The sequence below is a fragment of the Bubalus kerabau genome, chromosome 5 (genome assembly GCF_029407905.1).
Source record: "Bubalus kerabau isolate K-KA32 ecotype Philippines breed swamp buffalo chromosome 5, PCC_UOA_SB_1v2, whole genome shotgun sequence".
NCBI classification, from domain to species: domain Eukaryota; kingdom Metazoa; phylum Chordata; class Mammalia; order Artiodactyla; family Bovidae; genus Bubalus; species Bubalus kerabau.
This window is the reverse complement of record NC_073628.1, coordinates 105,546,621-105,572,765: the sequence shown is the minus strand read 5'-3', so window position 1 is coordinate 105,572,765 and position 26,145 is coordinate 105,546,621. Positions and strand designations below refer to the sequence as shown.

At 46.1% G+C, this 26,145-nt stretch overlaps 1 protein-coding gene across 3 annotated transcripts in view; it reads right to left on the bottom strand.

Moving 5' to 3' along the window:
• The window catches only part of GNB1 (G protein subunit beta 1), an 85,028-nt gene that overhangs the window by 58,298 nt on the left and 585 nt on the right, over window positions 1-26,145 (bottom strand). Inside the window, exon 1 of one of the 3 annotated variants that reach the window (XM_055582495.1) lies at window positions 5,268-5,479. The exons of the other annotated variants lie outside the window; for them this stretch is intronic. The gene's annotated coding sequence lies outside the window, so the exon portion shown is untranslated. Of the gene's footprint in view, window positions 1-5,267; window positions 5,480-26,145 lie in introns of those variants that run through there. 3 annotated transcript variants of the gene reach the window in all.

Below are 26,145 nucleotides of genomic sequence, written 5' to 3'. Positions count from 1 at the left end.
CGTGTCAGCGGAGCCGTGCCCAGACTGCAGGCTCCCGACAAGCTGAGGGCGCGACAGAGGCGGCAGCACGGCAGGAGGGCGTTACCAGGTAAGCTACCAGCGTGGAGCAACTTCACGGGAACAGAACTGGAGGCAGACCCCTGCCTCCGTGACAGCACATGGGCAAATTCAGACAGAGGTGCCACCCAAGTGCCTGCTGCCTTGGCAAGGAGGTGGGGGCTGCCGGCCGTCAGAGCAAACATACACGGACACTTGACACAGTAACGAGACGCTCTGCGAACGCCCCGAGGGGACCTAAACGCCTCGTTAGTGACTGGAGCCACAGTGCTCACGTTCTGGTACCTTTCACATACTGCTGTCCTACAAGAGGATTTAAAATTAAACCAAAGAACAAACAACTCCTTGCCCTCAAAGAGGTTATTTTTAGACCCTCCTCAGCACAACTTCCACAAAGGAATTCTCCTTCCAAGGTACTTCTAGTATTGATACATGGACATTCCAATTTCAAGTATCACAGTGAGATTTCTAAGGGAATTTAATTTGGAAGAATTTAGAAAACCTATCTATTCTTGTGTACAGAATGCCCCATTAGCTTAGTGTACGCTAGCACATAACTGGTAACATACGATCTTAAAGGAAAACAAGACAGAACATTTTTCCTGTGGAGGCCGTGCTGCACAGCAGTTAAAATCAAAGGTTCTGTGACTCCAGGCTGTTGCTCTGCTGGTGAGGCCTGCGAGGCCACACTGGCCAAGAGATCAGCGCAGGAGTGGTGGCAATTTCCCGTAGAGGCCCAGAGATACGTACCACAATCCCGGGCGCATTTTCCCATCGCAAAAGCAGCCATAGACAGCACATAAAACAGACGTGGGCATGCCAATAAAACTGTCTACAAACATAAACTTGAATTTCGTATCTCTTACCCATGCCACAAAATAGCCTCCTTTCCATTTTTTCACTATTTTAAAAAAGAAAAACCATTCTGAGCCCATAGGGGGGACACACACACACACACACACACACACACACAACAACCCCCCCCCCCGAGATGGCAGGCCAGAGTTTGCCAACCTCTGGTTCACAGGATGGTGCCCAGCAACTATTACCTGGGAAAACAGCCTGTAAATCCCAGTCTCAGACCCAAGGCCTGGCCCCACTTTATCACGATGGTGGTCCCTTGCTGGCCAAGTCCGCTCCTGCTGCTCTGCAGTTGCATCTGTCAGACCGAGGAGCGCGTGCACACTTCAGAGGCACCTGGCACTCCTACAGTCCAGGAGATGGGCTTAGAGTCTTTAAATCAAGCTATGCAATCTTGCCAACTAACTGTGGAAAACTCACTATACAAAAGATTCCCCCGCTACACGGAGATGAACACCTAAAGTAGAATTCTACCTCTGACAACTTCCACTATTGGCAAGGAAGCTCCACTTCGGCTGACAGTCCCCGGTGCCCTGGAGGCTCATTACAGCTGCTCGTGGGTCTCTCCACTCTATGACTGTGACTTCAAGTTGTTACAGCTACCAGGACCTTGACCAAAGTACACTTCACTTGGTCTTCAGTTCTGCCATACTGCCTTGAAGCCTTCCTGAAGAGTGTTACTGTCTAACACTGAGAAGTACTGTCACTAAAAAACAGTAGATTGCAGCTGTGGTGTCAATAAAAACACACAAAAAGCATCCACTGCATCCATCCATATACATCAACTAGTGAAAGGATGCAGGAAAAACGCGAATATAAGACTCCACCAGAGAATCTCAAGGCGGTCCAGCAGTTAGCATGCCACACTCTCACTGCTGCAGATCAAGGTTCCAACCCTAGAAGGGGAATGAAAATCCTGCAAGCCATGCAGCATAGCCAAAACAAAAAGTGCTACAAAGGAGCAGACTACAGCACCAATAACACTTTTTTACCTCAAAGGCGAACTTACTCAATTACACCTTAATAAAAATAAAGGCAAACAAACCAAGACTATGACATTTCTACAATATGCTCAATGCAATCAAGCTAACTTTGAGAGCTTCTAATACTTTCAAATGTAAATAATGTGCTTTTAAATTTCTTCCAAAGTGAAAATATCTTTTTCCTAATAGTCATGATCTTGGTGCTTTTCCACAGAAAATACAGATAAAGCGTTACCTCACTGTACAACTTGTTCTTGTCCCCACCTACTCCCAAGAAACAACACCCATTCCACAGGAGGAACAGGGTGTGTACTTCCCTTCAGACCCTGTGTGCTGCGCGGTGGTCATCTCAGGACAACGAAGAAGGGCCGCCTCAAACCTCTGAGCAGCCCCACAGGGTTCTGCGTGCACCTTAGTCTAACCAGTCCCTGCAGATGGCTCTCAGGCTCACTCACTCAGTCCTCTAAGTGTTTTTGAAATGTACTATGTTTCAGTCACTGTTCCAGGATATGTCAGGGAATAAAAAAGACAACGATCTATTCCCCCTGGAAATATATTCAAAATATGTTGAGATACATAAAAGTACAAAAAGTATAATGCCATTTATGTTTAAATAAAAACCACCTATGGACTTCCCTGGTGACTCAGTGGTAAAGAAACTGCCTGCCCATGCAGGAGACATGAGTCTGATCCCTGACCTGGGAAGACCCCACGTGCTGCCGAGCAACCACATTTGCGCACCCACAGCTATTGGGCTGGCTCTCTAGAGCCTGGGAGCCGCAACTACTGCAGCCCTGATCCAGAGCCCGTGCTCTGCAACAAGAGGAGCCATGACAACGAGAAGCCAGAGCACCACAACAGAGCAGCCACTGCTCACTGCAAGTAGAGAAAAAAGCCGGAGCAGCAATGAAGACACAGAACAGCCAAAAATAAGACCAAGTGTAGTCAAATACATGTTTCTTTTTAAAAAACTACCAATGTGTGTATTTTAAAGAAAGATCTGTGGGGAGTTCCCTGGCCGTCCAGTGGTTAAGACTCCAAACTTATAAATGCATGGGGCACAGTTTAGATCCCTGGTGCAGGAACTAAGTTCCCACATGCAATTCGGTACAACCAAAATTTTTTTTTACAAAAAAGAATAGATCTCTGCCCTTATGGGCTTCACTTGGCTCAGTGGTAAAGAATCCACTTGTCAGCGCAGGAGACATGGATTCAATCCCTGGGTCAGGAAGACCTGGAGAAGGAAATGGCAACCCATTCCAGTATTCTTGCCTGGCAAACCCCACAGACAGAGGAGCCTGGTGGGCTATAATCCAAACTACTGACAATTTTTTGTTTTCTGATCAAAAATTCTAGGTGCAGATTTCTAACAAACTGTTTTTAATATTTTATTTTCATAACTAATGTAATAAGGATTCTCTTTAATCCTCCATGAATAAATTTCCAAAAATAAACTTGCTGAACAATTTAGTTTGGAAATGTTCTTTTTATACTAAGCATATTAATCTCTTATCATATATATGTCTATTTCTAATATTTTCTCCAATTTGCTTGTCACTGAACTACAGTTAATCTATTATCAGGGCTTCCCAAGTGGTCCAGTGGTTAGGACTCTGCCCTTCCACTGCAAAGGGCACAGGTTCAATCCCTGGTTGGGGAACTAAGATCCCACATGCTGAGTGGCACAGCCAACGTCCCCCTAAAAAAGTTGCTCTATCAGATGTCTTTTGCTATAGGTACGTTCTGAGTATTCAAGCAGATATCTTTTATGGCTTAGAGCCTTAGTATCACGCTAAGAAACCCTTTCCCAAAACATCCTACCTCAAAGGCTATAAAACATTTCTTATAATATTTTTTAATATTTCCATGTTTTTAATTTTTACATTTAAATCTTTAATCCGTCAGAATCTCTATGTGCTACAAAATATATAGAGCTTTCAACTATTTTTTCCAACAGACTGCCAGTTGATTCAACATCTTATCCATTCCCAACCAATTTAAAACGCTGCACTAACCATGAACTAAATCCCCATAAATACACAGATCATCATCTAGACTTTGTTCTCCCTGCCTGTGCTTCATGGAACTCTCCTGTTCATATCTAATAAAATATACTTCCCCCTCATCTTTCTTTTATAAAACTGACTCCTCTCAAATATTTATTCCTCCAGATTAGGCGACATTTAAAAAATATCCCAGCATGTACATACAGGAAAACTGCATTCAAATTCTGTAATCAGGTCTATTCAAGTTCTTTTATCTCTTCAATAATGCATTTAAGTTACGTTTTATAGCTGACTTAAAACATGTTTTCCACTGAAAAAAAGGGAAAGTTTTAGGCTTAACAATCGTAAGAAATTACATTGGCCAATTTTCCTAAGAACTCAAAAAAATTATTTCTGAAGTTAGTTTCAGTTATAAAGGAATAAGTTATATATCAAAATAAGCAAGCTTCTGTAAGACCTGTGGGTCTTGTCAATGAACCTCTGCTCTTGGACTTTCTGACCATTCATTATCTTACCTAAAGTGGCTCAAATTACTGACCTCCATAATAACACTAAAAACAGCAGCTCACTCTATAGCAACAATAAAGTTTATTTCAGGTAAGCATTCGCGGCAAAGAGCTTAACTGCAGGCAGACTGTGGCCTGGTCTTTCTCCCCTGGGTATCTCTGAGGTAGGTGAGGTCGCGGGAGGGCAGGCGCAGCAGCACAGGTGCACCTGGAGCTGGAGCCTTCTCCTCAGGCCCTGCTTCCTCCCCGGGGAATCGCAGCCATCTCAGCCGAGATAATCCATAGGAAAGACAAGGGGGTGGCAGTGAGAGGAACTTGTTTATCTAATCACAGTTATCCACCAAGTACCTGGTTCCTCCTTTCTGCCTCTCCCTCCAGATGCCCCAAATACCCTCACACTTTCTCCCCCAAGAACGCCCCCGATTTTGTAAGAGGCCGGTATGTAAAAAGCTTCAGAGCTACTTACGTTCAGTTTATCAGGGAATATCTATGTTAGCCTGCACCTATTTATAATGATGTTTTGCTGTATGTCTCAGATTAAAAAACCATCTTTTAAGTTTAATCTCTCCCCTTCCCAATCAAAGCCATCTTTCTTGATCTCACCTTGTCTCTTCCAAATCTTAAAATTCTGACCTTAGGAAGCACTTTATGCAGACTGTTAAGTACAGGAGAGTTGCTGAAATGACAATAAAGTATTGTTTGCTGAAAGTTAACTAGTTAAATTTATTTTTTCAGACATAAATTAAATTTGATGCTAATTCAAGCTGCTGTTTAACCTCACAAGAGTTAATGAAAATAGGTCTATCACATGTCCCATGTCACAGAAACTTGCTCAGTTGGAAGGAGTGGCATACCAATTAGGATGAATTTTGAAACCATGAGACAAACTGAAACAAAAGCCAATCCAAAGAGCTGGTGCCAGCAGTGAGGTAGATAAGAACGTCCTCCCCCTAGCCTTCCTAAGGCATTTAGCCTTCCACTACTGCACCAGTCTCCTCTCCCAGCCAGCTTCTAACATCAGCAGTGCTTGCTTCTCCGAGTGTGGCCCAGGGCCCAGCACCACCAGAGGCACCGGGGGACTTGTTAAGGGAAGTGCACTCACTTGCCCCCCACCCCCAGCTGAATTAGGATCTGCATCTAACAAGATCCCAGGGGATTCATTCTCAGCTGCACCCAATTAAACACACAACTTAGGATCTCCCTATTTAAAAACAGAACTCTCCACTGTTCTCACATCACCCACCAACTATGGAGCCCTTTTCCTTGGCCCCCTCCTCCCACAGCTAACCTTCCTGAAGCCACATCTACATAGGTGGTCGCCCCTACCTCAACTCTTATGTTTTAACTCCCCGCAATCTGGCTTTCATTCCCACCACCTGGGACCTACAGGTCCTAAGTCTAGGGGACTCTTTCTCCTCACCCCTCATCAGCACTCTATGCAGAGATCCCCACCCTCCTCTTGGGGATCCGGACCTCTCCTTCCTTCAGTGGCTGGGTATCTATCCCCTCCTCACTTTACTGCCCATGCGCAGGTGAGAGTCTCCATTCACAAGACCTGAAGTCTACACTTACGAGCCAACACTTGCACTGGTTTTCTATGTCCATTTCAAGAGTTCCAAGCATAGCTCTCTCATCCCCAGTGGACGCCAAACAAGCCTGCACTGCCCATCTGGCCTCATCTCAGCACCTGACATAACTGGCTCCTAAGTTTGCAAAGCAAGCAGTTAAGAACTCTCATAGGAGAACTCCCTGGCAGTCCAGTGGTTAGGCCTCTGTGCTTCCGCTGCAGGGGGGCACAGGTTCAACTCCTGGTCAGGGAACTAAGATCCCACATGCCGCATGGCACAGCCCCCCAAAAAATAACTGTTCTCGGTCATCAGAACAATGGCTGGCTTGAGCGCCACAGGAGAAATCAGTCTATCCACTTACATCCCTTTCCTCAACCCGCCGGCTTGGCCAAGTCACATAATTTCTCATCAAGTCTACTTTAAATGATCCTTGCTTCTATTTTCGTCACAACAATCCATTCTTCATTCGGCAATCTGAACCATCTTTTAAAATTCACATCTTGTCATGGTTCTGCTTAGAACTGTTCACTGGTGTCCCACTGCACCAAAGGGAAAAATACCCATGTTCTTCCATAGCACAGCAACCACAGAACGTACTGTCCATGCCAGGGCACTTCTAACAGTCACAGCAGGCACTCCCCTCTTGAATCCTGGCTCACCAGGAGTAAACTGACGCTGTCCTAGGCAACCCAGCCAGGTGACCAAAGCCAGCTTCCTCTCCAACCCAGACTCCCACCATCTTGCTCGTGGCACCCAGTTTCAGCACACTTTCCTCTCACCTCAGGGCCTCTGCAATCGCTGTTCTCTGCACCTGAAGTGACAAGGCTCTTCTACCTGGCTTCTCCTCTGTCAGGAGCCATCTACTCAGAATGGCCTTCACCTAACCAAGTGCCGTCTCTCCACTTTGGGTCTCAGGGCACTCACCACAGGTCTGAAACTTGCTTATTCCCTAGTTCGCAATCTACCCAAAATGAATGAAAGATGAGACGCTACTAACCAGTACTTGCACAGCACCAATCACAGTGTCCTGTGGAAAGTAAGTACACGGCAAATATCCGTTAAATAAACTGATGCCTTTAAGGAGTTCACTTCTGGAATCCATTCCACAGAAAACTTGATAGTAACTGGACATCCTGAAGCAGACCATTCTAAATGTCATGATACAGAAAGCTCTGTGATAGATTAAAAAAAACACTGCCACAGATTCTTTGCAGCTCCTCCTGTAAGAACCAGAGTCTGTTTCCCTACACTTCCAGTCTGAGCTGGGCCTCATAACCTGAGTGGCCAACAGGATGTGACATGGGTGACACTGTGTGACCTCTACGGATGGCTGTGAAAAGCTGAGCACCTTCTGCTCCAGGCCCTTGGAACTCAGTTACCATGAGACGCCTGAATCAGCCCTCTGCAGAGGCCACAGAGAACAGAGGTGCAGCCTGGCGAAAGTCCACACAGATAAGGTGGTCCTGGAAGTGCAGACCCAGCCCTTGTGCCAGCTGACTGCAAATGCAAATGCACAGCCCCCCACACAGGGCGAGCTGAGCTCTGAAGCCCTGACCTAATTGGCAACGGGGAACACACAGCTATTGTGTGAAGTCATCAGGCTCGGGGGCCAGTTTGTTAGGCAGCAACAGGAAACTGATGGAAGGCCTCGAGGAAGAAGTTTTTCCCAAGCAGAGTGCCCGTCAGTGGAAGTCACAGTTCTCAGTCTTGGCCCTGTGATGTTCTGGGCTGGCTCCCCCTTGGTGGTTAAGCAACAACCCTGCCGCCCAACCCCACCTTATGACAAGTAACTACAGGTGTCTCTGGACAAGAAACAATGAAGACCAGAAGCAAGGGGAGAACACTGCCTGGGCCCCCGGGGGCCTGGCACTTCCCCAAGAGAAGGAAGGGGCTGCGCTCACCGGGTGTAAGGGGTGTGCTCTGTGCCTCCTCCCTCCCACAACTGGTCTGGGCTGACCCGTCCTCAAAGGACAGCTGGTAGAATGGACACTGGCAGCAACCTCTACCTAGTCCTGTGAAAATTACCCCCAAGGACATCATTCTTTTGTTTTCATGACAGAAAAACAAGACAGCCACAAAAAACAAAACTTGGCTTAAGGGCCTTTCCGGCACTGGGCCTGTCTTGGCTCCCCAGACACTCAAAACCCTAGCTGGTGAATGGGCTCCACAGACCCAGAAAACAGGGTTGACTGCCGCTAACCAAAATGAACATGCTTTAAGCCCAGCAAGTTTAGGAACCCTGTGTATTTTTTTAAAAAAATAAAATATTTAAAAGTAAATCTGATTACAGGAAAGGAGAAATATTGTATGATAACCCTCATACAGGGAATCAGAGAGACTCACGGACTGAAACAAAGTACTTATGGTTGCTGCAGGGAAGGGATAGTTAGGGAGTTCTCTGCTGCTGCTGCTAAGTCTCTGCAGTCGTCGTGTCTGACTCTGTGCAACCCCAGAGACAGCAGCCCACCAGGCTCCCCCGACCCTGGGATTCTCCAGGCAAGAACACTGGAGTGGGTTGTGTTTCCTTCTCCAATGCATGAAAGTGAAAAGTGAAAGTGAAGTCACTCAGTCGTGTCCAAGTCTTCGAGACCCCATGGACTGAAGCCTACCAGGTTCCTCCATCCATGGGATTTTCTAGACAAGAGTACTGGAGTGGGGTGCCGTTGCCTTCTCCAAGGGAGTTCTCTGCACACTGCTATACTTAATATGGATAACCAACAAGAACCTGTCGTATAGCACATGGAACTCTGCTCAATGCTTTGTGCTGGCCTGGATAGGAGGGGAGTTTGGAGGAGAATGGATACACGTGTATGGATGGCCAAGTCCCTTCACTGTTCACCTGAAACTATCACAATATTGCTAATTGGCTATACTACAATACAAAAGAAGAGGGCTGCAGAGGATGAGATAGATAGATAGCATCACCAACTCAATGGACATGAACTTGAGCAAACTCCAGGAGATAGTGGAGGACAGAGGAGCCTGGTGTGCAATAGTCCATGGGGTCTCGAAGACTCGGACACAACTGAGCTACTGAATAACAATACAAAATAGTTTGAGTAAATCTGACCAGCAAAACTCCAATTATACATACAAACTCTTCTTTAAAATTTAAAATATACATTTATCAATCATGTTTGATCAACACTCCAAGATTTACACAATACAATATAGGTTCCTAATCTCAGATATTGTAGAAGGGAATGGCAACCCACTCCATATTCTTGCCTGGAAAATTCCATGGACAGAGGAGCCCGGCAGGCTACAGTCCACGGGGTCACAAAGTCAGACACTACTGAGAGACAAACACTTTGTTACAAGAAAGCAGAGAATGGATACTAGGGGACAATGAGTCATTCCCAGCACAGACCGTGAATGGAGGGAATAGATGTGGCACAGTAGACAAGGAAAAGGCAGTTGGACATCTGAAAAACAAGGCACTAGCCTTTTCCTCTTACATGGAGGAAAAGATGTACTCCATCTTGAGCCAGGCAATTGGAAGAATATTAAGTTGTGTGTTTTATGAAGGAAACCAGACCCATTATTGCCCCCCAGAGGGTAGCTGTATAAATCCTCTGGGTCCAATTTCCTCATTTGTAAAATGGGGAGATAAGACTGACATCTCAGGGCTGTTGTGAGAATTAAATGTGGTACTGGTATGTACGGATTTTATAAATTCTAAAATGGAGGTTAAGTACAAGCTATTATGATTATACAATCATAAGATAAAAATTTGTTGTTTCTGGTGGTCTGTGAGGGAGGCAAGTATCCTGAGGAATAGAGCACTTGGTGGTAAAGTTGTTTGCTCTTTCCTCGTGGGCTCAATGAACTAGCTAACTAGCCTTCCTTTAATATTCCTTAGATATAAATTCTCTGATCACATGACAGCCACTGGTGGTGGTAAAAGACAAAGGACACAACTTTAGGAAGGGGTTTTGTAGTTCAGAAAGGTCTAGACAAACACAAGGCTTCCCAGGTGGTGCAATGGTAAAGAATCTGCCTGCCAAAGCAGGCAGCACAGATTTGATCCCTGGGTCAGGGAGATCCCTGGAGAAGGAAATGGCAACGCACTCCAGGATTCTTGTCTGGAAAATTCCATGGACAGAGAAGCCTGGTGAGCTACAGTCCATGGGGTCACAAAGAGTTGGACACAAGTGAGCACACAGGAGCAACTCAGATATACAAAGGCTGCTAAATATTAGGTCCTAAACAGATTTTAATTTTCCCAATTCTCACCCTCTTATATGAAAACTTTTCCTCAGATCTCCTAAATCTCTACAGGACCATGCTATCCACTATAGCTATTTTTGCCACGTGTGTTTTTCTTTCTTTCTTTCTTTCTTTTTTAATTTAACCATGTATGCGAGCCTGCCTGCTAAGTCACTTCAGTCACATCTGACTCTTTGCGACCCCATGGACAGTTGTCCACCAGGCTCCTCTGTCCATGGGATTCTCCAGGCAAGAATACTGGAGTGGGTTGCCATGCCCTCCTCGAGTATCTTCCCAATCCAGGGATCAAATCTGAGTCTCCTGCGTCTCCTGCACTGCAGGTGAAAATGTTCTTTTTTTACTGCTGAGCCATCCAGGAAGCCCCTTATTTAACCATGAAAATGAAAGTGAGACACTCAGTCGTGTCCAACTCTTTGTGACCCCATGGACTACACAGTCCATGGAATTCTCCAGGCCAGAATACTAGAGTGGGTAGCCTTTCCCTTCTCCAGGAGATCTTCCCAACCCAGGGATCAAACCCAGGTCTCCTGCATTGCAGGCAGATTCTTTACCAGCTAAGCCACAAGGGAAGTCCAAGAATACTGGACTGGGTAGCCTATCCCTGCTCCAGCATATCTTCCCGACCCAGGAGTCGAACCTGAGTCTCCTGCATTACAGATGGATTCTTTACCAACTGGGCTATCAGTGAAGCCCATATTAAAGCTAAAAAGTCACACAGGTGACATTTCAACAGCCACATGTGGCTACCATATATATAATACAGACTACAAAATATCTCCATCTCTGAAAAAAATTCTACTGTACAAAGCTCATTTAAACTACAGAAATTAAAAGCAAAGTCAAAAAACTTTTGCCTGTGATAGGGAAATCTCCCACTCTCAGGAGCAGAGGTTTTTCCCTTCTATATCTACTAAATAATTCCATGTTACCAAATGGTTGGAATCGTTCACCCCCTGAATCTCAGCAGCACCCCAGAAACTCCAGGCGCTCTCCTTGTCCAGCCAGCATCACCTCAATCTGTGAGTACTTGTTCAGACCAGAAGAGATGCTGCTGTAAAGCTGAAGAGCAGTGAGCAGCTTAAGCTTTTCCTGAATATGTTGTGTTTTAAATTATGGGAAATGTATGCAGTCAATTCCCATATCTTAAGAAATTGTACAGAGCACATGACAGTCTGTTACTGACTCAAAAGCACGTTTTAAATGCCAGGCCAATTAGTGTCCAGCCTCAAGTCCATCGGTTCCCAGGAAGGCTCTGTGCCCCTTCTGTTACCTCTCAGATCTACAGCAGCCACCCCTAAGCGGTTAAGCCACCTGAAGCCTTCCCAGCAGCCCCTTGTCCACTCTCAGGAAAAGTGCCTGCAATTCAGGTCTCCTCAACCTGGCTATGTGGCACAGGTGCTCACAGCGCTCCTCTAACCTGCCTGAATCTCAGGCTTACAGATGGACTGATGGACACTTTCAGGAGGTCTGACTCAGTCAAGTCCAAGAACTAACCCTGCCCACACAAACAGCCCCAAACAGGTGCACCCTCTACTTCCAGCCTGCACTAGGAGGGGTAAGAGACAGGACCTCACAACTCGGTACTGTGAGGCAGTAACTGTGCTCAATCAACATGACCAAAAGTAACACTTGTGGCCAGGAAGAGTCTCTCTGAGGAGCTGCCACTCAGGCTGAGAATTAAAGGATCAAGAACTCAGTAATGAAAACAGCAAAAGGAAGGAGATGTCAGGTGGACAGGCAGGCAGATCAGCCTGGAGGAAAGGCTGGAGTAGAGATACAAATTTTAAGAATCATCGAAACTCTCAGTAAATAGCATTTAAAACAGACAAGAACAGATGGGAACGGCCATGATCACCTAAGGACACCCCCCAAGAACAGAGAGAAACCTGGACTCAGGATGGAGAAAGACCAGACCACTGAGGGTATGCAGACCACACTGGTCACTGGCCAGAGAGGAACCTTGGAAGGCAACCAAGAAGGACAAAAAGATGGCAGGAGGAGAACCAGGAACCAAGAGAAGAGTGTGATGGGCAGAACATGCCCATTTCAGGGCTCCTTCCTCACTGTGCAGGCAGTGTGGCGCACACGGAGAATGGAAGAGAGCTGGGCAGGGACTCTCCAGGGTCTCTATCCTCTGAGACCACCCTGGACTGAAAAGCCCAGCACTGTTCCTGAACTTTGGTTCCATGAGACACCCAGAATCCTGATAAGACATTTATCTTTTCTACCTAAGTTCTCTCTATTGGTTTCTTCAATCTGCAACTAAAATTTTCTTTATAAGCTCAGCCATAAAAGGTAGGGAAAGACGTGGGCCACTGGGAACCAACAAGGCGAGGGGAACAGACCTGGGAAGAAGCTCCAAACTGAAGCGGGTAGAAGAGAGGCCCTCAAATATTCTTGTCCACCTGAAACCTATGAAAGTGACTTATTTGGAAAAAAAAGGTCTTTGCAGGTATAATTAGTCTTAACTCACAATGAGGTCACATTGGATTAGTCCCTCATCCAATGACTGGTGTTCTTATAAGAGCAGAGACAGATTGAGAGAGAAGGCCATGTGAAAGAGGCAGAAACTGGATCGCCAACAACCACCCAAAGCCAGAAAGAGGCATCCAAGGGAGCTGTCCTGCCAACACCTGGATTTCAGACTTCCAGCCTTTTAAACCCTGAGAGAACACATTTCTGCTGGTTTAGCCCCTCAGTCTGTGGTAATGTTACTGCAGCCCCAGGAAACTAACACTTCAGAGCCAGAGAGAAGAACCCCTGAAAACCTTAAGTGAGACAGCATCCACAAAGACAGAAATAAAGAATGGGTCAGCTTGGAGAAGTGCGTGAAGAAAGGAGGGCGAAACAGGCAGAGGTCACGGGCAGGGGTGGTAAAGGAAGCGGACATGCCAGTGCTTGCACCACACCAGGCACCGGGTAAGCATTCCATTTGCACCATCTCAATCCATCCTCACCACTATCCTGGTGATGGGGAAACTGGGAGAGGAGTTAAATAACCTGCTTATGGCCTCAAAGCTCACACTGCAGAGCCAGGATGTCCAGTTCATGAGCACAGGGAAGCCAGGAAGTAAGCAACACAATCAACAGTTGTGCAGTTAATAGTCATGTTTTCAAAGATGACCTTCAGAAATACACGTAATATGTTAACAAAACAGACAGAGCAGAATTTAAAAATCTAAGTATGCGGTGTGACCTCCAATCTGGGGAGGAATCTCTGAACACATGTGCACGAGCAATACAAAAGACTAAAGGGAAATACAATATTACAAGGTTATTTCTAGATAGGTCAATGATTGATTTTCCCCTCATTTTTATAATCCTAATTTTGTATAATAAACAATTAAACACTTTTATTATTAAAATACAAAATTTAAAAATAAAAACTGGAGACAATAAAATGGACTTGCTGAAAGGACATTTTTATAAAAATAACAGCAGTGGTGGCTTAGGGGGAACAGGAACAGGCCCTCAGAGGAGGAGGCCAGGAGGGACGGAGGAACCGAGGTGGTGGAGACAGACCGCCTGTCCAGGAGTTTAATTTTAAATAGAGGGAAAAAAAGGAGAATAGTGGCTGAAAAAGACACCAAGATTAACTGGGAGATTGAGTTATATAAGACTTATTAGTCACATTTGAAGGTAGAACAGAAAGAGTCTCTGAAGAAGAAACTAAAGATAAAAGTGTAGGTGAGCACGTCCTCAAGTGGAAGAACCTTCCCTTTAATAAATCTATGAAGGAGGCAGAGGCAGACACAGTCCTAAGAGGTGGGAGACTGGAGAGGCATGCACGCTAGATGGTCCACGGTGTAACAGGTAAGAGCTCTGGAGGCAAATAACTGACATTCAGATATGGGTTCAGCAAATTCCTAGCTGTGACTCTGGCCAATTACCTAATTTCCCCAACAGGTTTAGCCATCTGTGAAATGGGTCTACTCACAGGACCAGGCTCAGAACTGATGAGTGGATCAGAGTGTAATATCATCAAGCTCTTAGCATGGCATCTAGCTAACAAAGTAGGTGCCTAACAAGCATGAGCTAACAGCACTGGTCATCTGCAAAGTGCAAGTTCATCTACTGCCAAGGGCACTGCAGGTGGAGGACGGAAGGGCCATGGTTTGAAGAACTTTATTTCAACAGGGTTATCTTCAACCACCTCTTCCAACACATTTTATATATAGGAACATCTATGGCAGATGGAGAGTAACTTCCATTTCCCAAGCCTTCATTTCAGTTCGTAGCTCAGTCCTGTCTCAGGGCTTCTCCCTTTGTCCAGATATCTGCCTGGCTCATCCCCTAACCTCCTCCTGCACTCGACCTCAAATGTTTCCACCAAGCTTTTCTTTTTTAAAAAAATATTTATTTATTTGGCTGCACCGGGTCTTGGTTGTGGCATGCAGGATCTAATTCCACGACCAGAGATTATACCCAGGGCCCCTGCTATGGGACCACACAGTCTTAGCCACTGGACCACCAGAGAAGTCCTGCTGCTGCTGCTGCTGCTGCTAAGTCGCTTCAGTCATGTCCGACTCTGTGTGACCCCATAGACGGCAGCCCACCAGGCTCCCCTGACCCTGGGATTCTCCAGGTAAGAACACTGGAGTGGGTTGCCATTTCCTTCTCCAATGCGTGAAAGTGAAAAGTGGAAGTGAAGCCGCCCAGTCGTGTCCGACTCTTAGCGACCCCATGGACTGAAGCCTACCAGGCTCCTCCGTCCATGGGATTTTCCAGGCAACAGTTACTGGACTGGGGTGCCACTGCCTTCTCCAAGAGGAGTCCCTCTACCACCTTTTAAAATGAAATCCCAGCCATCTCTGAAGCCCTGCCCTAATTTTTTTTCAGCACCTTTCCTTTTCCTGCTCACCATTGCCATCAAACAAGATACTTCCCTCGTAGTCCAGTGGTTAAGATTGCACTTCCACTGCAGAAGGCAGGGTTCAATCCATGGTCAGAGAAAAAAGATCCCACATGACACACAGCACGGTCAAAAAAGAAAAAATAAGTAAAATTCCCCTTCCTTCAGAGCCTCCCCCTACCCCACTGCCACTCATCAGCCCTGGGAAGTCCTGACCACTGAACCCCCGACGATTTCTCATTCCCAGCCAAACCTGCTTCTCTGATACTTCCCTCCCCGCTTCTTGGAGATGCTCACAGGAGCTGACACTGCTATGATGTTCTTCCAGCTCTTTCCACTCCTCTGAGCAGCTTTTCCTCTGCCCATCCTGCTACACCCAAGCTGCACCTGTGGGTCTTCAACCTTTAGAGAATCTCCAGGTGGTTCTTCTCCCCGGGAAAAGCCATGACCCTACACCTGTAGGGACACATCAGGCAGGGTGCCTGTCTGCAGAGAAGGGCCTCACTGGTCCCCGCAGGTGCCTGGCCAAGGCCCTCAAGTGGTCCTGCAGGGTAAGCACTGCACTCCTCTCCAATCATGCTGCTCGGAGGCCGAGGCTCAGGCTCCCGTACGTTCATTACTGAGGACCCCAGGGGCTCTTGTTTACATAGGTTATATCAACAGGTATTTACTGTATTAGAAACTAAAGCATAGACTTTCTAAAAACGTTCAATAAGCATACTGCCTGTTACCATAAACAATATTTTTACAAAATATAACCAGAAAAATAACTTGGAGAGAAGAGTAGCAATATTGTACATATCAGCAGAGCTGTTAAGTGTCTGCCTGGGGGGAGCAGGGGGTCGGGGGGAGGGAGGGAGCGGGTGAATCTGGTGCAGCACTTTGTCCAGTTGAAGGAGGTAAGGAACTTTCTCACACAAATACATGGTAGAAAAAGGGAGTGATTTAACAGCCTTTTCAAATAAATGTCGACAGTCTTCTTTGATACTACATCAAAACTTGCCAAGTGCTAAGTTTCTTAAAGTTCTGATGCGGAACCTGAAACCCTGTCAGTTAACTGTTCACACTGTTACATCAAACACCAGGGGCCTCACTCCACTCTGATGCTTTGAACGGATCTTTTACTTATCCCTGAGTTCCCAGCATTGAACACAGGCCATTGGAAAGCATCACCTCCCTGAGTTAAGCAGATCTTCCCAACGTTGACACATCCTATTATATAACATTAAAAAAGAAACATTCCCTTAACATCTCCACCTATCTTGAAAGAAAAGTACCAGGAAGCTGTCAAGCTCATGGTAGGAGAATCAAGTTTTCCAAAATTCAAATTTCCATCTGAAAGCTCAAATTTTATCACTGCCAACAATGTCAGTTATTTTCCTTGAAGTATCTGGTTCACTTCATTCGTTTTTAAGAAAACATCTGCCAAGTTCCCCTGTCCGAACAGTCATCATTTTCTGTCGGCTGTTCTTTCAACTCAAGTGATGGCATAGCTGCTGTGCAGACTCTCATACGTTAGGCTGCTACGTAAGGATCAGTGCTTTATGCTGACTTCCCATTCAGTCACACAGACCAGTAAAAAGATGAGTACTCAGGTTGCAGTTTAATAAAATTGATTTTTATTGCTTCATCAAAGACATTAAATTGGATTTTTTTTAACCACAAGTTCACAGCGGTGAAGAATATTATGACTACAATAACCACCAAGAACTTCCAGATGTACAAGCTATATTTAGAAAAGGCAGAGGAACCAGAGATCAAATTGCCAACATCCGCTGGATCATAGAAAAAGCTAGAGAATTCCAGAAAAACATCTACTTATGCTTCATTGACTACATTAAAGCCTTTGACCGTAGATCACAATAAACTGTGGAACATTCTTCAAGAGATGGGAATATCAGACCACCTTACCTACCTGCTATGAAACCTGTATGCAGGTCAAGAAGCAACAGTTAAAACCAGACATGTAACAATGGACTGATTTAAAATTGGGAAATGAGTAGGTCAAGACTGAATTATCACCCTGCTTATTTAACCTATATGCATAGTACATCATGTGAAATGCCGGGCTAGATGAAGCACAAGCTGGAATCTCAAGATAGCTGGGAGAAATATCAATAACCTCAGGTATGCAGATGACACCACCCTTACAGCATAAATCGAAGAGGAACTAAAAACCCTCCTGATGAAAGTGGAAGAGGAGAGTGAAAAAGCTGACTTAAAGCGCAACATTAAAAAAATGAAGATCATGGCATCCAGTCCCATCACTTCACGGCAAGTAGACGGAGAAAAAATGGAAACTGACAGACTATTTTCTTGGGCTCCAAAATCACTGTGGACAGTGACTGCAGCCATGAAACTAAAGGACACTCGCTCCTTGGAAGAAAAGTAATGACAAACCTCGACAGCATATTCAAAAGCAGAGCCACCACTTTGCCTACAAAGGTCCACATAGCCAAAGCTATGATTTTTCCAGCAGTCATGTATGGATGTGAAAGCTGGACAATAAAAAAGGCTGAGCACTGAAGAACTGCAGCCTTTGAACTGTGGTGCTGGAGAAGACTCTTGAGAGTTCCTTGGACAGCAAGGAGATCAAACCAGTCAGTCCTAAAGGAAATCAGTCCTGAATATTCATTGGAAGGACTGATGCTAAAGCGGGAGCTTCAATACTTTGGCCACCAGATCCGAAGAGCCAACTCATTGGAAAAGACCCTGTTGCTGGGAAAGATTGAAGGCAGGAGGAAAAGAGAACGACAGAGGATCAGATGGTTGGATGGCATCACTGACCCAACGGACATGACTTTGAGAAAACTCAGGAAGATGGTGATGGCCAGGGAAGCCTGGCACGCTACAGTCCATGGGGTCGCAAAGAGTTGGACACGACTGAGCAACTGAACAACAACAAAAACCATTGTAAATGTCTTGGTACCACAGCCCTGATTTGTGCTGCAGAACCAGCAGTGTCAACCACCGCTGCTTTTGTACCATCAGTGGGAATGTCGACACAGTGAAAGTCAAATGACATCTTAATATGATCCTAACAGTGAAAGTGTTAGTTGCTCCGCTGCTGTGCTGCTGCTGCTAAGTCGCTTCAGTCATGTCCAACTCTGTGCGACCCCATAGATGGCGGCCCACCAAGCTCCCCCATCCCTGGGATTCTCCAGGCAAGAACACTGGAGTGGGTTGCCATTTCCTTCTCCAATGCATGAAAGTGAAACGTGAAAGTGAAGTCGCTCAGTTGTGTCCGACTCTTTGCGATCCCATGGACTGCAGCCTACCAGGCTCCTCCATCCATGGGATTCTCCAGGCAAGAGTACTGGAGTGGGTCGCCATTGCTCAGTCCTGTTCAACTCTTCGTGACTCCATGGACTGTAGCCCTCCAGGCTCTTCTGTCCATGGGATTCTCCAGGCAAGAATACTGGAGTGGGTTGCCATTTCATTCTCTAGTGGATCTTCCTGACTCAGGGATTGAACCTGGGTCTCCCACACTGCAGGCGGATTCTTTACTGTCTGAGCCCCTAGGGAAGCTCAGATCATGACACTATCTTGGACCTAATGAGTCCCAGAGTCCACAGATGGTACTCCTCAGACCCCTCACTCTAAGTAATGGTGACACCCAAGACTTCAACCACCATCTACATACTAACAATTCATTCAGACCACTCCTCCAGAGCTCTACATTCACAAGTAACAAAAGTCAATAATTCGACAAACACTTCAGAGTTTCAGAGACTGGTAATACTGCAGTTGAACCAAAGTGCCTGTCTTCATGGAGCTTAGAACTAGTGGGCAGATCAACACAAAGATTAGGGGGACAGAGCAAGGGAAGAGAGAGATTAATGGGAGTGGAGAACAGCTTCTAAGGAGGGGACACGGGTACAAATACCTTAATGAAGGGAGTGGAGGGTACCAACAAACCTCCAGAAGAGCTTTGCAAAGAATAGTAGAAAGAATAAGAGCTGGTGTGTTCTGATGCAGAACATGGGAATGTCTCCTGGGGTCCTCAAAACCAAGGTGCCAAGTTCAGTGTGTCTTCTCAGCAAACCACTGCTCATTTCAGTAAATCCAAGATGGCCACCCAGATATCCAGGACAGAAATCTGTACTCACTCATTCCCTTCTGACCTTCTACTAAGTCATCAAGGTGTCTCAGTCAACAGCTACCAGCTTTTCAACCCTGACCCAGACCCCCTTCCCTCTACAGTATCCCATCTGAAATCTGACCTGTCTTCCTCCTTCCTCTGAGCATGCTCCAAGTTCAAGTACCAAGTGACTCATTCCTGATCAGGTAAATCGTCTTAAAACACTCTGAAAGCTTCCTAGAGCCCTCAAGGTAAAGGTGCAAATTCTTTACCAAGGCTCTGACCTCTTGGGTGTCCATTTCTCACCATTCTCCACCCCTGTGGAACTTATGTCCCTGCATGAATCATGTGTTTTCATTCCGTAATTTTACCGAGCACCTATCCTGCAATACGGGCTTCCCTTGTGGCTCAGCTGGTAAAGAATCTGCCTGCAATACGGGAGACCAGGGTTCGATCCCTGGGTTGGGAAGATCCCCTGGAGAAGGGAAAGGCTACCCACTCCAGTATTCTGGCCTGGAGAATTCCATGGACTCTACAGTCCATGGGGTCACAAAGAGTCGGACACGACTCACCAACTTTCACTTCACTTCATATCTTGCAATACAGGGCTTCCCAGGTGACGCAGTGGTAAAGAACATGTCTGCCAGTGTAGGAGATGCAAGAGATGCGGGTTCAATCCCTGTGTTGGAAAGATCCCCTAGAGAAGGAAATGACAACCTACTCCAGTATTCTTGCCTCGAAAATCCCATGGACAGAAGAACCTGGCAGGCTCTTGGGGTCCCAAGAGCCAGACACAACTTAGTGATTAAACAACATCTTGCACTACATGGTTCTAGGTGCTAGAAGCAGAGAGTGAAGGAGGCCAACTGGCTGCATGAAAAACACGGTCCATCTCCTCAGCCTTGAACACTCTTTCCTTCCCCTTCACGCACCAGGCAGGCTCCAACTGGAAAATCCTTCCAGTCTCAACATTTTCCAGCACACCTGCAAGATGGTGGCAGCCCTGCTGCTGCTCCAGCCCCTCGCCTACCTGCCTGCCCCCTGGGAGCTGTCAGCTATGGCTTGGCATTCACAGGAGACTGCAGTTGATTCTTATGAAAATCCCTGAAACCTGGGGTCCCCTGGCAAGACATCTAAAAATGTTGGAACTGGATAGGTGGGGGCTCCAGCGTGTAGTGATGAAATGAAAATACAGATTAAAGTGGGTGAAAAGAGAAAGATGGTGAACACCAGGTTTAAAATATTTGTCTGTGGTTCTGCCACTCCCTGCAGCTGCTGGTCAGCCCCTGAATGGGTGAAGGGGAAGATGGTGGAGGACGCCTTGACCATGAAGAACACAGATACCGCCAAGGAACTCTGCCTTCTGCCTGTGAAACTGCACTACTCCACACTGGCCAGAGAGGCCATCAAGGCCGCCCTGGCTGACTACGAACTCAAACAGAAAGAAGAGGACAAGAAGAAACAAGCCCTTGGGGAAGCCTCCTGCAGGTCACATGGGGTGCTCCCCACTCCCACTCTGCAGTCCCTTGCACGTAGGTGTTCAGAAGCCCTAACCCTGAAACCAGAGATGCGGGGCCTGGACAGCACCTTATGCTCACACTGACTCTAGTGCAAGACACAGGGAGCTTCAAGTCTGCACAGTCATGAAGCGCACAACTCTCTAGTGTTCCTGAATCCATTTGGGGGAGACTACCAGTAGAATGCTTTGGTGAGACTATTTGATAAAACTGAGCAAATATATAACACAGGGCTGCATATATGTAATAAATCAAGAAACCTAAGACTCTCCCCAAAAGAAACATTCTCCCTAGAAAGCCACTGCTGAACTCTAAAGTAGGTTAGGTGCCCCTGTGCTCCATCTCTGTTTTTCACTTTGTAACAAGGCCCTGGGCCACGCTCATTCTACAACAATTTACACTCAATAAGGAGCAGTGATGGCACCCCACTCCAGTACTCTTGCCTGGCAAATCCCATGGACGGAGGAGCCTGGTAGGCTGCAGTCCATGGGCTCCCTAGGAGTCGGACACGACTGAGCGACTTCACTTTCACTTTTCACTTTCATGCACTGGAGAAGGAAATGGCAACCCACTCCAGTGCTCTTGCCTGGAGAATCCCAGGGACAGCGGAGCCTAATGGGCTGCTGTCTATGGGGTCGCACAGAGTCGGACATGACTGAAGCGACTTAGCAGCAGCAGCAAGGAGCAGTGAAGGCGCTGAATAAGACACAAATTCAAGTTATGGTACTTTTGAGAACATGTGAAAAATATTTCATTGCCACTAGTTGACAAATTAAGGGATGTCAAAAACTGTTTTGTGAACTCTCAAATAATTTGGCATCATAAATGGAATGGGGGAGTGAGATCTTTAAAAAATAAACAATCGTTTTACCAATTTCAAAATAAATTATAGGATCAAAATTACCCTTTAAAGGTAAAAGAAAGCCTTTTGAACAAAACGAAACTAGACACAAAGCTATTCATATGATGCACAGAGAACAGTGGTAGCCAGAAAGGGGCAGGGGGGGCAAAATAAGTGAAGGGGATTAAGAGGTACAAAGAGGTTATGTAATAAACAAGCTGCAGGGGCATAATACAGAGTAAGAAATATGGTCAATATGGGACTTCCCTGGCAGTCCCATGGTTAAGACCCCAAGAGGCGGGGGTCAGGAAATTAATATCCCACCTGCTGAGCCACGTGGCCAAAAAAAAAAAAAAACTGTTACAAAGCAAGGTCAACAACAACAGAAATGGTGCTCCTAGCACAGAGAACTGCCAGTCAAGCAATGCTCCAAGTGCTGCACTGCACTCCTTACAACCACTCTAGAAAGGAGGGGCTTGTGTGCCTGCTTTACACACCAGGAAACAGATACATGGAAGTCAAAATCAAATCCAAACCAGCAAGTTACAGAACTGAGTTCTAACTCAGACAGTCTCTTGAGAAATGAGTGCATTTCTTTCTGTCCCTGAAATTCAGGAATTATCTTAAAGTTCCTATAACAATTTTTTTGGGAAAACTATTGTAGAAACTTTAATACTCTCTGTCTAGTTAGAAGTGTTCCGAATTTTTACAATATTTATTTGGCTGTGCCAGCTGTTAGTTGTGGCAGCAGGATCTGATTCTGCAGCGTGAACTGTGAGTTGTGGCAAATGGAATCTAGGTCCCTGACCAGAGATGGCCCTGCACTGGGAGCACGGAGTTTTAGTCTGGGGCCAGGGAAGGCCCCAGAATTTTTTAAAGCTTTACCAACTACAACACTTGGACAGGTAGTCAAGAGAATCTGTAATCTGCATCAGGAATAGATTTTACAGCTGCCACAGGACTGAGTCAGAAGACATACAGACACGCATAGACACAACAACCCACAAGTAAACAAGAATATATTCGACCAAATCCCTTAGTATTCTAGTCCAGACAGGTTAAAGAACAGCTTTGCCCCCTTGATAAAATACAGTATTAAGCTTGGAGCAGTTATTCCCTGGCAGTTCAGTGGTTGGGACTCCTGGGCCCGGGGTTCAATCCCTAGTCAGGGAACTAAGATCCTGCAAGCCACAAGGTGGCCAAAATACAAAGGGGGATCCTACAGCAACTGATTATTAAATTGTAAACTTTTATCAATGGCAATATGGATTCAACTAGATAATCTCTTCGAATTATTATTTTAGATAATCTTGACTTGGTCTTTTTAATCAGTTTTTAGAAATGGTTTTTTCCCCAGAATGTTTACTTAGTTAAATAAGAGAATCCTCAAGTTTCTAAATGAAAGAAAAGAAAGCAACATTGCTCTATAAAACGGGAAGCTTTTCTATCATTGGAAGCAAGCAGTAATTTCCATCGATAACTGTGGCACCTAAGGACAGGCACTGCCACAAGAACAAGGGGGCTAAAAGGTTTTAAATGCTATTAGCATTCCTCTAATCCACTGACCAATTCAAGTGTCTACAGAATTGCCTGTATTTCTTAAATGAGACTTTAAGTCTGGAAACAAAACCCACAGCTCTAGAAGAAGTGGGACTCCATTCTTTTCCCGGAAGAGTCAAATGTGCTGTTGCATTCCTCAATACACAGCCACTCTCTCCACGTATATTTGGACCTATTTGGACCGTGTCTTCCCCCCAGTAATGTTACACAATCAGTTTTGTAAATTACTTCTCTGATATCAGTTTCAATTTCAATTTCTTTTTACCCCCTCATTCTATGTTTACTACACCACTCACTCAACTGAACTGCCTGCTTCATAAATTCTCAAACCACTCTTATCTACAAATGCAAACCTGAGATCAGAATTTACACCAACATTAAAAAATTCAGAGTCTGACTCTTTGTGACCCCATGAACAGTAGTCCACCAGGCTCCTCTGTCCATGGAATTCTCCAGGCAAGAATACTGGAGTGGGTTGCCATCTCCTTCTCCAGGGGATCTTCCTGACCCAGGGAAATGAACCCAGGTCTCCCGCACTGCAGGCAGACTCTACTGACTGAGCCACCAGGGAGCCTAAAAAATGCTAAAATCTGTCTGTTCAATGCTTTATTAGACTCTTGCTAAATAAGGCTTTTAAAATAATATGGCATGCCATATGGTCAAGCCCAGATAATAAAATTGAGGATATCCATTTCCAATCCACTAATGCTAAAAGCCAAAGTCTGTAGACAGTAAGAACTTAATCCCATTTAGAAACCAACATGAGCCAAATCTTTTGGGCATAGAAAAAAGCAATCTAATGAAGACACTACAATAATTGCCAATACTGCATGTCAACATTATTCATCAAGGTGCTCGCTAAAAAGACAACTGATGGTAGGCAAGTCTACATAAAGGCCCCTCTCAAGGTATTTTTAGAAATACAACTTTACCAATCAAGCTAAAGGATAAAAGAGAAAATTTTAGCAAAATAAAAGGTAACAGAACAAAACTTTGAGAAATAAATGAACTCCTCATAGAATCAGTGCACTTCTCATGTGATCAATTTAAGACCTAGGTGATCCAAGCTTTGAAATCGAAGTCGCTAAGCATGAAAAAGACTTGACAATCTTTCAAATCTCTTCTGAGATTAAAATGAAATCTGAGGAAATTTTCTTGAACTCCTCCCAAAACAGAAATAACTCAAGACATCAAACAAAGAGAAATCCTTATTAAGGTCTCACTAAAGAGGACATTCCTCTTAGTACTTGCAAGATAATATAAATATAGCTCTGTCGTAAACTCAGGTAACAAACAAGCAGAATGGTTCCTACCTGGTGGGTGTTTTCATTTAAGAAAGTGTCAGTTCTGAAGCAAAACTGCAGAGTTGAACGATATTCTCTATTAGCATACTCTTGCTCCATTTCTGCAGAAGAGAGGCAGGCCTAACACGCGCCCCCAAGCAGGAGAATTGGGAATGAGCTGCAGGCACAACCATAAAACTCTGCTTTCCTCAATTCACACCTTCTAAAGAAAAACTTGTAGCAACCACAATGCCTGTGAAACCAGAGGCTTGGTGTGACAGAGGGAGTGAGTCCCGGGAGGAGAAAGGCCCTGCAGTCTGCTGGACAGCCTCACAGCAGCTGGAAATCTTCCCCAACAGGATCCAGCCAGGGTGGCCTCTGACCCTTCCAGTTGCACTCCATTTCTGACAGCTCTGTCAGAAAGTTCAATCCGGCCAAAAGCTCCCGCCCGGTTCTGCAGTCTGGAGGTTCTCAGACCTTGTTTCCATGTTGGTGGCAAGCAGCCCTGTCCCCAGCCACACACCCGTATTAGTAAGGAGCAAAAAAGGAACTGCCTGTTCACTTTCTTTTTGCAATGTGTACCTTCCGGAAGAAATCCAGAACAGGCCCTATCTATCTTAATAGGACTCAAACTGAAACCTTCCTTTGAAATAAGAACCTACTCCAAACGAAAAAAGACTACAGCCTCAAATTAGAAAACGAGAACTCAGGTAGAAATCTTACGGATAACAATGGTCTTCAGACCTTATCTGGAGTCTGGGGTTGAAGGAACTTCTCATAAAGCTTAATACTTCCATTTATTTGCTTATCATGAAAAATAGCTATATATTTTTCCTAATAATCTCGTAGGCAACCGCTTAATCATTAAATATTACTTGAGATCACTGTGTTAAACACGTAGCAACATGGAAATACAAAAAAAAAAGGCCTCTAACCTAAACCAAAACTACAGATGAAAATATATACATCGTGTAGGCATAAACTCAGTAATGTACTCTAACTGTAAATGTCCACCAACTTCCTTTGCCCAAATAAACACCCCTGTTTCCCCACATAAATACACTGCTGTTTTCCTTCAGGCCGTGAGTCTCCCAATCCTAACTCAAAAGGGTCCATGAAAAAGACACTAAGCACAGAAAGCTCCCGCTACTCAGGTATGCTAACTCGGCAATTTAAAGGACACTAGAAACGTGTGGACACCATTGGAGTCAAACAGCAACTCGCAAGGAAAAAGACAGGATTTTCAAAGTCCGATGGCTCAGCGACCCCCGGGTGGAATCTTCAGCGCTCCCCACCCCTCTGGGACCCTGGGGGTCCCCGGGCGGCGCCCCCGGGCGGCGCCCCCGGAGCCCCGCGGCGCGGGCGGCGGCTGACAAAGGCCGCGCGGCGGACGCGCCATCTTGCCGGGCCGCCGAGGGCCATTCATTCGGCGCGGGGCGCGGGGGCCCGGCCGCCGCCCGCAGGCTGCGCGCCGGCACCGGGGTTTCGGGGGGCCCCGCTCGGGCCGGGCGGCGACCGTGGGGCCAGGACTCGCGTTCGCTGGGCGCTTTGTCCGCCCCGCGCGCCCTAGGCGCCGCTTCCTCATTTCTCCGCCGCGGCGACGCCGGCCTCTCCTCCAGCCTCCGAAAGGCCGCTTTTCTCGCAGCCCGTCTTCCCGTGGCCAGGAATGGCGCCCACCGCCCAGCGCGGGACAGGGCCGCCGCCGCCTTTGTTCTCGGACCATTCGGTGCCCCTCCTCCGGGCCACCTCCTAGGAGCCGGCCGAGGGGCGCCGGCCCCAGACCCCCAAACCACGGAGTCT